The sequence below is a fragment of the Neopsephotus bourkii genome, unplaced genomic scaffold (assembly GCF_033783945.1).
Source record: "Neopsephotus bourkii isolate Nb327-2 ecotype Australia unplaced genomic scaffold, CSIRO-AGI_Nbou_v1 NB_1566, whole genome shotgun sequence".
NCBI classification, from domain to species: domain Eukaryota; kingdom Metazoa; phylum Chordata; class Aves; order Psittaciformes; family Psittacidae; genus Neopsephotus; species Neopsephotus bourkii.
The window spans coordinates 23032-30101 of NW_026902042.1; the positions used below are offsets into that span (position 1 = coordinate 23032).

A 7070-nucleotide genomic window follows, 5' to 3' on the forward strand; every position below is an offset into this window, starting at 1 on the left:
TGCTAACGAACCAATTAAACTGGTATGAGCATCTACTGCGCGTGCTTCAAAGGCTGCCAGAAGTGATGAAGATCGTTGGAAGAAGTAAAACGACCCTCAGAGACCACCACCACAAATCTGTACGCATGCGGGGAACTCTCTGGAAAATGATGTAATCCATATGTAGCCTCATGAATATGTATGTATGCCCAGGGGCTATAAAAGGACAGCTTGTGGGGCAATTAGGGAGACACACGTTAGGAGGATTTATCCCCCGTGTCTCCCGGCGCCGCAATAAAGAATACCTGCTTGTCAGCTTGAAAACTTTGTTGGCAAGTTTGTTCCTGGAGTTTTCTCCGAATCAATTTGGCGACCCAGATGGGACCCTCTCTGCTCGGCTGCAGGACCCGCTGAGGAGAGGGCTCCCTAGGGCCCTCGGGAATTTTTCCCGGAGGGACCCCTCGGCTCATTCGGATCGCTGCGGGAGCAGACAAGGACCATCTCCTAAAAAGGTATTCTTTTCTTTTATATAGTCTGTAAGGTGCAAGGGGCACCTCGGTTTGGTTTGGTTTGGTAAATTGGTTTGGTAAGCGTACGCATGGTTTGGAAGCCTTCCGTAAATCGAGATAAGAAATCTCGTAGGTAAAGGCGTATACCCGGCTGCTAGCGTCCGTTCGGTATACACCCACAAGAAGCAGGGGGCTTCTGTGGTTTGGGTCCTGCAAGACACAGGGGGTATCTTGCAGAAAAGGTTTTGGATTTTACTGGAATATACCCAAAGGAAGCAGGGGGCTTCTGTGGTTTGGGTCCTGCAAGACACAGGGGGTGTCTTGCAGAAAAGGTTAAAAGGTGTTTGGTATTTGGTTTGGTTTGTGGCCTGTTATAGTGATGATATTGGTCTTGTGGTTTTTGGTATCGGTGAACTGTATTATTAATTGTGGCCTGTTTGATAGAATTTTAGTCTCTGTATCTGTTTCAATTGTTGTAACTGTGTGAGTGTGTCTGTGGGGTTGTGTGTGTGTGAGTGAGAGATTAATAATGGGAAATCAGCAGAGTGAGGAGATTATGAAAAAGAGTCCTTTAGGGTGCATTTTGGCACATTGGAAAGAACTGGGAGGGTCTCCTGGGGGCTCAGCAAATAAGAAAGCATTGATAAAATACTGTAACCAGTGGTGGCCTTTGTATATTTTGGAAGATCAGGAAAAATGGCCTAAAAATGGAACTCTGAACTATAATACATTGTTACAATTAATGTTGTTTTTGAGGCGGCAGGGAAAATGGGATGAAGTAATATATGCAGATATGTTTTTCACGTTGCGAAATCACCCGGAATGGCAGAAAGAATGTGGAATTAATATAGCACCTTCAGATCCTTTAGTTTTAGCATTAGAAAGAGAAAGGAAGCAAGCAGGGAACAGATTGGAAAGATGTTGTTCTGGTTGTGATATTGGGGAAATTTGTTTGAAACTTAAGAGGCGAACTGAGGATAACAGGGTTGAGGATAGAATAGAGGATTATGTTTCCCCAAAAGTACCGGAGCAGAGACCACCTCGGATTGAGGAGGAGTCCTCTGATTCAGATGAGGAACAGGAACAAAGTGTAAAACAAGAACAAAGTGTAAAACAAGAACAAAGTGTAAAACCAAAACAAAGTGTAAAACAAGAACAAAGCGTAAAACCAGAACAAAGTGTAGAGCAAATTTCCTCCTCTCCTGTTGCTTCCCGGGTTCGTAGTAAAGCTAGGACTGTTCTGCAAGCTCCTCTGAGGGAAGCAATGGGACCGGGGGGGCGTACCAAAATAAAAGTGAATTTTTCTCTAGGGGATTTGGATAATTGGAAGCAAATTGCAAAAGAGTATCGAAATGACCCTATAGGGGTAGCAAAGAAATTTGAGATACTGGTAAAAAGCCAGGATCCTGACTGGAAAGATATAGATGTAATCCTGGATGCATTAACAGAGACAGAAAAACAACTGGTTATAAAAACTGCTTGTACGCAGGTAAATGCTCAGATTACTGCAGGGGCGATAGAGGGGAGGGTTGAAGATCATATTCCCCTCTCAGCTCCAAATTGGGACTATGATGATGATGAAGATTATGCATCTTTGAAAAGATATCAGAATTGGATTAAATATGGGCTTGAAAATGCTGTACCTAAAGCGGTAAATTGGTCGGTGCTGTTTGAAACAAGACAGGGGCCGAAGGAGTCGCCGACAGAGTTTCTGGATAAGCTCAGAGGAGCTATGCGAAAATGCACCACACTGGATCCTTCCTCAGAGGAAGGAAAATTACAGCTTGCAAATTCCTTTGTGGGGCAGTCATCGGAGGATATCAGGCGAAAGCTTCAAAAGTTATCTGTGACTGAAATAAAGGATATGGAAAAGTTGCTGGAAGTGGCTTGGAAAGTATACAGGAATAGAGAACAAGTTAAAGATAAGAAATTAGGAAAGGTCGTAACAACAGCTACGATTGCAGCACTGGGGCAAGTGAATGAGGGATATAGTGGAATGAGAGGTCGTGGCCGAGGAATGGGAATGAGAGGCAGAGGTCGTGGCCGAGGCAGAGAGGGGGGTTATAAAAGAACTCCCCTCAGTCAGAATCAATGTGCAAACTGCAGAGGGTTTGGACACTGGAAATGGGAATGTCCGCAGGGAAAACAGACTCAATTGACCACCGAATTGGAATTAGATTGACGGGGACCTGGGGAATCTACCCTAGCGGATCCACTGGTTAAAATTAGGCTAGGGGCCACAGAGAAAGAAGTGGAATTTCTTATAGATACTGGGGCAACTTATTCTGTTTTGAACCAAGATTTGACATTAAAAGGGAAAGAGTCTGTAATGGTTGTGGGAGCTACTGGCCGTCAGGAAAAAGCATTCTTTCTAAAACCTTTAAAATACAAGATAGGAAAACAAATTGGGGTACATAAATTTCTATATATGCCAAATTCACCCAAATCATTATTGGGAAGAGATTTATTAGAACATTTGGAGGCAATTATAACCTTTAAAAGAGGTGAAATAGAACTAAAAGTAAAAGGGGACCAATTAATTGAAGCTATGAGTGTGTCAGTAATTCAACAGGAAATCGAGAAGTCCAGTTCACCCGAAGTAGAAGAAATCCTCAATCAGGTATATCCAGGAGTTTGGGCATCAGAAATTCCAGGTAAGGCAAAGAATGCTTTGCCTATTAAAATTGAAATAAAAAGGGGGGCCTGCCCAGTTTGAATAAAACAGTATCCTCTAAGAGTACAAGATAGAAGGGGAATTAAAGAAATAATTGATAAATTTTTAAGATATGGGTTATTAGTGGAATGTGAATCGGAGTATAATACTCCTATCTTACCAGTAAAGAAAGCAGATGGGAAAAGCTATAGGCTAGTTCAAGATTTGAGGGCAATAAATAAAATAGTGGAGGACATCCACCCTGTGGTGGCTAATCCATATACGTTATTGACCAAACTAAAATTAAATCAGAAATGGTTTGCCGTCCTGGATTTAAAGGACGCTTTCTTTTGCTTACCATTAGCCAAAGAAAGCCAAAATTTATTTGTTTTCGAATGGGAGAATCCTGACACAGGAAGAAAAACTCAATTAACTTGGACAGTATTACCTCAGGGGTTTAAAAACAGTCCAACGATTTTTGGAAATCAGCTAGCACGAGAATTAGAATCATGGAAGCCACCTACTCAGAAGGGGACTCTGTTACAATATGTGGATGACCTGTTAATTGCTACAGAAACAAAGGAAGAATGCATCCAGTGGACAGTTGAATTATTAAATTTTCTGGGACTGAATGGTTATCGGGTATCCAGACAAAAAGCCCAACTAATCCAAACCCGAGTTTCCTACCTAGGATATGAAATAACAGGAGGACAGAGAGAACTTGGAACTGCCAGGAAAGAAGCCATTTGCCAGACTCCACGACCGTCAACCATCAAGGAGCTCCGGACATTCCTGGGAATGACAGGATGGTGCAGACTTTGGATCCATGATTATGGTGTTCTGCATCCTTTTTGCAGGAACAGTCGACAGAACCACTAACCCACGACTGCTTGACCACCATAGAGACTGTATATTCGAGCCGACCAGACTTGAAAGAAAACCCTCTGGAAGATGCTGATTCTTGGTTTACTGATGGTAGCAGCTTTATGAAAAATGGCAAACGAAAGGCAGGATATGCTGTCACCACCACTTCACAGGTAATAGAAGCTAAACCTTTACCTGCAAACACCTCTGCACAGAAGGCAGAAATAATAGCATTAACAAGAGCCCTGGAATTGGCTAAAGGTAAAAGGATAAATATCTGGACTGATTCTAAATATGCATTTGGTGTGGTGCATGCACGTGGTGCATGCACATGGTGCTATCTGGAAAGAACGAGGACTTTTGAATACACAAGGGAAACAGATTAAACATGCTACAGAAATTTTACAGTTACTGGAAGCTGTTCAGCTACCTGAAGAAGTAGCTATTATGTACTGTAAAGGACATCAACAAGGTGACTCTGATCAGGAAACTGGAAATAATTTGGCTGATTTTGAAGCCAAACGAGCAGCTGAACAATCTCAAATCATGTCCTTAATCCCTGATGGCAAACTAACAATTGAAAAATCTAAACCTAGGTACTCAAAAGAGGATAGAAAATTGATTGAGGATCTAGAGGGACAGGAAAATAAAGAGGGTTGGGCTCAAATACCTGATGGTCGAATTGTAATTCCCTATTACCAGCTCTGGAAGTTAGTTCAGGAAGAACATAATAAAACTCATTGGGGTAGCAATTCTTTATATAAATATTTAGACAAACAAATTGTAGGAAGGAATCTATACACCACGGTTCAATTAGTGACAAAACAATGTCAGCTATGTCTTAAGAATAATCCTAAAACTGAAAACAGAAATCAAATTGGGACAACTGGGAGAGGAAGTTATCCAGGACAACAGTGGCAAATAGACTTTTCTGAGTTACCAAGAAAAGGGGGCTATCGATATTTGTTGGTGTTAACAGATACTTTTTCAGGCTGGCCAGAAGCATTCCCTTGTAGGATAAATAATGCAAGACAGGTGATTAAAATATTATTAAATGAAATAATACCTCGTTTTGGAGTACCAGCGGCAATTTCTTCCGACCGGGGTTCACACTTTAGTGCCAAATTGTTACAAGAAATTAGCAAAAAATTAGAAATTGATTGGCAACTACATGTTCCATATAGGCCTCAGGCCAGTGGGCAAGTAGAAAAGATGAACCATCTGATTAAACAACAAATTAGTAAAATATGTCAGGAAACGAATTTATATTGGTACCAGGCATTGCCACTGGCTCTATTAAGAATTCGAACTAAACCCCGGTCAAAAGAAGAGTTTAGCCCATTTGAGATTTTGTATGGAAGACCATATCAGTCCCAGTTTAAAGGAGAGAGTCTTCAGGAAGTAGGAGAAGGCTATCTCCGACAGTTTCTGATCAATCTGGGAAAACAGTTGGAGGAGATAAATAAGAGAATAGTAGGGACAAGAGCCAGAGGTTTGGATTATCCAATTCACCCTTTCAGATCTGGAGACTGGGTTTATGTTAAGAATTTTTCAGGAGATCCTCTACAGGAGAAGTGGAGCGGACTGTACCAGATGTTATTGACCACCTTTACAGCAGTGAAGATAAAGGAACAACCTGCTTGGATACATTATTCAAGAATTAAGAAAGCACCAGAGCCAGAGAAGACATGGCGGATCGAACCTTCAGGACCCTTACGTATGAAATTGCGTCGGTCATAATTTGGACTCATATGATAACTGGCGCACAAGCTTGGGACCAGAACTTATACCTGAAATTAGTGCAGAATGTTACTAATGTTTTTAATCGTAGTGACTGTTGGGTGTGTGCACAGTTGCCTAAATCAGGAGAAAGTCTGAATCTCCCATTAATTGGAGTTCCAATTCCTGACACTGTCTCATGGACAAATTTATGGGTGAACACTAGTAATCTGTATTCAAAGGAAAGTTTAAAATTTGGAATAGTTAATCCTAATGTAGATAACAAATATTATACCTGCGCACAAAGATGTATTACACCAGAAACCAGGGTAAGAAATTTTGCTTGTTTAAATGCCACAGATGTAGGTCACCATTCAAATTGCAATCATACTATTACTATAGATGGTATCGTAGTTCAATGGTGGCCCGTTCCAAAAGGGAAAGGATGGTATTGGCTATGTGGAAAAAATGCTTATAAGACTCTACCCCCCAACTGGAAGGGGGCATGCACCTTAGGTGCCGTAATACCCAATTTTACTATTATTGACAAGTACCCTTCTGGGACCTGGGTTAGAAGTTTTTCTAAACGGATTAAACGGGGGTTTAATCCTATTATTGAACGGCACACCGCATTTCATAGTTTTGTAAGAGGGCTAATTCCATCTTTGGGAGTAAGTGAATTAGAGAAGGCAATTGTAAATATCTCAGCAACTATAGAGGAAATGGAAAGCAAAAATATTGATATAATCCAGGCAGAACAACAAGAGATAACCAGCCTGTCAAAAGTAGTATTACAAAACCGAATGGCTTTAGACATGTTATTGGCATCACAAGGAGGGGTTTGTTCCATAATCAATGAAAGCTGTTGTTCCTATATAGACCAAAGTGGCAGAATTGAAACAGATCTGAAGGAAATTTGGAAACAAACTAAGATACTTCATGAAATGGCCATGGATGACACTTCCTGGGGTTTTGAAGAAATATGGAAAAAGTTCACTTCATGGTTACCCGATCTCTCCTGGTTGAGGCAACTAGTTGCAGGAATACTGGTGTTAATTGCTTTAATATTGATTACTTGTGGTATAATACAGTGTTCCCTCTGGTGTTGTAAATGGTCTATGACAAATTATGAAGAGTGGAAAAGGAATGAAATTAAGCACCAAGTAGAAACGGGAAACTATTTCAAAAAGACTTTTGATGGTAATTGTAATATATAGAAAAGAAAAGAGAGTTGCAAAAGAATTTGCAAAAGGATAGAAAAAGGGGGGAAGTTGAGACAAGGGGGGGCACGAAATTACAAAATGGTATATTGAAATCTTTAGAAGTAGCTTTAAGTAGTGTTAAGT

The 7070-nt window shown here is 40.8% G+C and overlaps 1 long non-coding RNA gene across 1 annotated transcript; it reads left to right on the forward strand.

The window, feature by feature from the left end:
* The first annotated feature begins 267 nt into the window (after positions 1-267).
* On the forward strand, positions 268-4246 carry LOC133221864 (uncharacterized). Its single transcript, XR_009728079.1, has 3 exons — positions 268-491; positions 3061-3142; positions 3595-4246. It is a non-coding gene; the product is annotated as an uncharacterized LOC133221864 (long non-coding RNA).
* Positions 4247-7070: the final 2824 nt, after the last annotated feature.